Source organism: Carcharhinus amblyrhynchos, chromosome 11 (assembly GCF_965287045.1).
Source record: "Carcharhinus amblyrhynchos chromosome 11, sCarAmb.v2.hapA, whole genome shotgun sequence".
NCBI classification, from domain to species: domain Eukaryota; kingdom Metazoa; phylum Chordata; class Chondrichthyes; order Carcharhiniformes; family Carcharhinidae; genus Carcharhinus; species Carcharhinus amblyrhynchos.
Genome location: NC_137334.1, coordinates 54891992 through 54897991, shown reverse-complemented (window position 1 = coordinate 54897991; position 6000 = coordinate 54891992). Strand labels below are relative to the sequence as shown.

General features: G+C 44.5%; 1 protein-coding gene across 1 annotated transcript in view; it reads left to right on the top strand.

The window, feature by feature from the left end:
* The first annotated feature begins 1045 nt into the window (after positions 1–1045).
* wdsub1 (WD repeat, sterile alpha motif and U-box domain containing 1) overlaps positions 1046–6000 on the top strand; it is a 57649-nt gene continuing 52694 nt past the window's right edge. Inside the window, exon 1 of the mRNA XM_080199122.1 lies at positions 1046–1123. The gene's annotated coding sequence lies outside the window, so the exon portion shown is untranslated. The remainder of the gene's footprint in view (positions 1124–6000) is intronic.

The window sequence follows — 6000 nt, the reverse complement described above, 5'->3', positions numbered from 1 at the left end:
GAGTGACTTGCTGTTTGCACCATAACTCTTCTGCCATGTGGCATCCTGGCCTAGATGCCAGGGCATGGAACTCCCCCGTTGCTTCTCTAACTAACTGCCTGATGATCTGGGATGCAGCGAGTGGTGGAGCATCCGCATTCTGTTCCACCTTCCTCACCCTGCTGAGGAATGTTTTCTATCCCTGTTCGGAAGTGTGGGAATGGCAAGTGTTAACTAATATTACATTTCCTTCCTCTCAAACCACTGGCTGCTATCGGGACACAGGAGGTCAGTGCAGTACTATTTGCTCAACTCAGTCAAAATGAACAAATGCATCATTTTTGAAACATTTCACTGCTTTCTCAGAGTTAAAAAGCTGATGGTCAGTCGATGGGGCAAACCCCAATCCATCCCCTTGCTCACTCCAAAAAACAGTTCAAATTGAATTCAATTCATCATCTCCAACCAAGGGACATATCAGATCCAAGCTAACAGGAACAGGCATTACACCTGCCCTTATGCTAAATCCTAGACAAAATGCTGACCAGTGATCAGATCTATGGTGTCTGCACCCATCACAAAATCTGACTTGAACAGTTTCAAGGTTGAGATCGATAGGTTTTTTAATCAATTGGGAATTAAGGGTTATGGAGAGAAGGCAGAAAGTGGACAGTGAGTGTTGGCTCAGCCATGACCTTACTATATTGAGGAACATGCTTCAAGGGCTGAATGACCCACAGCTACTCCCATTTCTCATGGTCATATGGTCTAGCAAAGTAAGAAATCTTACAACACCATGTTAAAGTCCAACAGGTTCATTTGGTAGCACAAGCTTTCAGAGCCTTGCCCCTTCATATGGTCCAGATCACTGCAACTGACTCGACTCCCTTCATGGTTCTTGTCTGGGAGTAGGGGGCGGGGCCACTGCCGGGGGGGGGGGGCGACCTGGGCGGAAGGGGCGGGGTCAGTGCCAAGGGGCGGGTCAAGTACGGAGGGGGCGGGGCAAGTGCGGAAGGGGCGGGGTCCGCGCAGTGAAGCGGGGCCAGTATCGAGGGGACGGGTTAAGTACAGAGGGGGCGGGGCCAGTGCTGAGGTTGCTTCCCTCTTCCTGACGGTGCAGCTGTGTCGTTGTTGGTGACATTGGGTAAGTAGCTGCAGGTTCCCACTGCCTGGCCCTCCTGATGTTGTTAAAGCTGTCGGTTTACCGAGCGAGTAATGGCGGCTGTGATTGTCAGCTGTCCCCGGTCCCGGTGGCAGCAGGTGCGGCCCCGGCACCGAGCGGCCTCCCTCCTGGGAGCGGGTTGTTTTTACCCAGACACCGAGTGCTCACCGCAATCTGTGTTTGTTCGCGCTGTGGTGAATGGGCGGGGAAGCCTTTCCCTGTTTGTGGACATACCGGTTGCAGGAAAAGTTTGTTTTTATCATGCGTTCTCTTCCGCGAGGGAACATTCTGGATCCCGGTTTCCCTCTGATGGGAGCGTTCCCACCTCAGGCCACTTTAAACCAGTTTGTAGCGAAACATGACATTGTGTGCAATGCAGTACAAAAGAAGACGTAAAATGTTATTAATTTCCATGAGATCCTGGCGAATGTTCTTATCAGTTTCTGGACGCATTGTCTATGGGTTAGAGAATCACAAAATTGTCAAGAGGCTGAAGACAGTCATTCAGCCCTTCGTCTCCTCACCGGTTGTCTGAATGAGCAACTTTACCTCATGCCATTCCTCCTCTCCACCGGCCGATAGATGCCAGTCAGCCGTGATATCAAAAATAGGCTGAAGGCATTTGGGTACTGCGAAGGCACTGGGTACTGCAAAGGCCCTGAAAATATCACAGCAAAGACACTGAATGTGCTCCAGAAAAACTGCATCCTTGGCTAAGGATGACTGATCTGATATAATCTCTACATTCCTGCCTTACTCTCACAACCCTTAAAAATCTGCTTGTATCAACCTTGAACATTATGACCCAGCCTCCATACCTGGGTTCAACTTAGTGAACCTTTGCTGAACTGCCTCTAATGCGTGTATATCTCCCTTTAGATAAGGGAACCAAAACTGTTTATAGTATTCTAGGTGTGGTCTAACTAGTGTGTTGTACAATTTTAGCAAGACTTCTCTATTTTGCTAGACTCCACAGTTTGGAGTCATATTAAGCACAGTGAAGATGGTTGCAGTTGTTGGAGGTTAAACATCTCAGTTGCAGGGCATTAGAGTTCCTCAGGGTAGTTTTATTAGCCCAACCATCTTCAGCTGCTCCATAAGTGGCCTTTCTTCCAGCATAAGGTCGGAAGTGGGAATGTCTGTTGATTAGACAGTTTTCTGCAATATTTGATACTTCTTAGATACAGAAGCAGTCACATCTCATATGCAGCAAGACCAGGACAATACTCAGTCTTCTGCTGATAAGTGGCAAGTAACATTTATGCCACACAAGTGCCAGGCAATGACCATCTCCAACGTGAGAGAATTCAACCATTTCCCTGTGACTTTCAATGGCATTGCCATTGCTGAATCCCTCATTTTCAACATCCTAGGTATTACCATTGACAAGAAAGAGAATATGGACCAGTCATATATCCCGAAATGGGGAGATGGTTGAATTCTCTCACATTGGAGATGGTCATTGCCTGGCACTTGTGTGGCACAAATGTTACTTACCACTTATCAGCACAAGACTGAGTATTGTCCTGGTCTTGCTGCATATGGGCTGTGACTGCTTCAGTATCTATGGAGTAGCGAATGTTGCAGAAAACTGTGTGGTTATGAGAGCAAGTCAGAGGCTAGGAGTTCTGCAGAGAGTAACTCCCTTCCTGATTTCCCAAAACCTGTCCACCATCTACAAGTACAAGTCAGGAATGTGATGGAATATTCTCCACTTCCCTGGATGAGTGCAACTCCAACAATATGGTTGACACCAATTGAAGAAGGCAGCTCGCCACCACCTTCTCAACTGCAATTTGAATGGGGCAATAAATGATGGCCTAGTGACACCCACATCCCATGAAAGAAAAAATGTAACTAACAGTATTGCATTCGAGTGCTTTGGAACGCATTGTTATATGTTTTCTTATTTCAAGTAAATGCAATGTAAACATTTCTTAGGCTCACACTTTACTGAAATTTAATTGGGGAAAGCTACACTTTATGGAGTAGCAGTATGAGGCCTTGCTTAGCTGTTAAGGGTGATGACTGAACAGGACTTTGTGTAAGATAGGCTATGGGTAACAGAGGTTTGGATGCTCTTAAGTGTATGGAGTGCGACTGATGAGAGATGAGCTAGAAAAGGATGCATTAAAATAGTCAAGCTGGAGATAACAAAGACATAAGTGGGTGTTTCAGCAGCAGTTGTGCTGAGGTAGGTGCAGAGGCAGGTAATGTTGGAGAGCGAGAAACAGGTACTGACGTTGGTGTCTAAGGAATAGACTTTGTGATGGAGTTTGAAGGCAACGGCTCCAATGGTCCTGATGTTTAGTTGGAAGAAATTTCTGTTCGTCCTGTAGTGGAAGAAGTCTGGCAATGTAGAGACAGTGGAGGGGTCGAGCGGTGGAGGTGAAATGGAGCTAGTACCTGGAAGGTAGATACAGTTCAGGTTAATTACAAGCCTCGTATATAATGGTGAATATAAGAATTTCATACTGTCTCTCTTCCCTGCAACAGTAAGTAAATATGTCACTGCTTTAATGAAATTCACTTTTGACTTCCAACTAAAAGCGCCAACAATTTTCATATCTTTGTAAGCAATTGTCAAGCACACACGCAATAACACAAGATGTAGGAACAGGAATAGACCATTTGGCCCGTGGAGCCTACTCTACCATTTAATACGATCATGGCTAATTTTGAACTTCAACTCCACTTTCCTGTCTGCTTTCCACATCACTTGATTCACTGAGGGACCAAAAATTTGTCTATCCCAAAAATGCTTGAAAATCTCAGTAGGTCTGACAGTATCTGTAGGGGGAGAATAGAGCCAGTGTTTCGAGACTAGATGACCCTTCATCAGAAGCAATAATCTGTCTTCCTATGATTGCTACAAAGTGGATAACCTTGCATTTATCCACATTATACTGCATTTGCTATGCACATGCCTGTGCACTCACTCTGTCCAAATCATGCTGAAGCATCTCTACATCCTCCTCACAGCTCACCCTCCCACCCGACTTTATCTCCACATTTGCAGGTGGTACAATACACTCAGTTTGCTCTTCTAAATCATTAATATATAATGTGAACAGGTGGGGTCCTAGCACAGATCCCAGCGAAAACGCACTAGTCACTGACTGCTAATCAGAAAAAGACCCATTTATGCCAACTCTTTGCTTCCTATCTGCTAACCAGCTTTCTACTCATCTCAAGACATTACCTGCAATCCCATGTGCTTTAACTTTACATAATAGTCTGTTATGTGAGACCTTGTAAAAAGCCTTCTGAAAGTCTAAATTAACCACATCCACTGGTTCTCCTTGGTCAACTCTACTACTTATGTCCTCAAAGAATTTCAATAGATTCGTCAAGCATGATTTCCTTTTGTAAATCCATGCTGACTTTGATTATATCACTGTCTTCCAAACGCCAAGTTATGAAATCCTTGATAATACACTCTAGCAACTGACGTTAGGCTCACTGGTCTATAGTTCCCTGTTTTCTCTCTCCTGCACTTTTTGAATAGTGAGCTTACATGAACTACCCTCCAGTCTGTAGAAACCAGTCCAGTGTCCAAAGAATTTTGGAAAACAACCACCAATACATCATTATTTCCAGGGCCACTTCCTGGAAGAGGTCCCAATGCCCTAGGACTCTGAAACCTTCATGATCTTTTCAGCCACATACTCATCCTATGTATCCTGTTGCTTCTACTCTAACTAGCATGTGGCACAAGTAGTAATCCTGAGATCACTACCTTTGAGATCCTCCTGTGCAGCTTGCTTCCTCGTTCCCTATATTCTCTGGAATAAAGATTATCAAGACCTAGAGATTTATCCACCTTCAAAATTGTCAATTTCCCAAAACCATTTCTCTACTTGGGTGGCATAGTAGCACAGTGGTTAGCACTGCTGCTTCACAGCTCCAAGGACCTAGGTTCGATTCCTAGCTTGGATCACTGTCTGTGCAGAGTTTGCACATTCTCCTCGTGTCTGTGTGGGTTTCCTCCAGGTACTCCGGTTTTCTGAGTTAGGTTGATTGGCTATGCTAAAAAATTGTCCCTTAGTGTCCCAGGATGCTTGGTTAGAGGGATTAGTGGGTAAAATATGTAGAGATATGGGGGTAGGGCCTAGGTGGGATTGTGGTTGGTGCAGTCTCGATGCACCAAATGGCCTCTTCCTGCACTGCAGGGTTCTTATGATTTCTATGATTATTAGTGTTGATTTCCTTCAGCTCCTCACTAAAACTTGTTTCTCTCAGCACTTCTGGCATATTATTCATGTCTTCCTTTGTGAAGACGGAAGCAAAGTACAAATTTAATTCCTCAATCATTCCTTTATTCCCCGTTATGAATCTTCCTGTTTCTGACTGTAAGGGGCCTGCATTCGTTTTTGTCACTCTTTTTCTCTTTACATACCCATAGAAACTTTCACAGTCAGTTTTTATGTTCCTTGCAACTTACTTTCATTCTCTATTCTTCTTAATCCGTTGGTCGTCCTCTGCTGAATTTTAAACTGCTCCAAATCCTCAGGCCTTTTGCCTTTTCTTGCCAATTTGTATGCTCCTCCCTTGAATCTGATGCTATCTCTAATTTCCCTTGTAAACCATGGTTGGGCCACAATTTCCTTACCACTCTTGCCCAAATAGGAATAAACAACATGTGGAGTTCACTATTCATTCATTAAATGCCTGCCATTGCTTGTCCTTTCAGTAATGTTTCCCAGTCCAACATTGCCAATTCATGCCTTATGTCATTTTAATTACTTTTATTGAGATTCAGGACCCTGGTCTCAGGATCAACTACATCATTATCCACCTTGACAAAGAATTCTACCATATTATGGTCACTCGTCTCCAAGGTTCTCTCTCAATTGGAT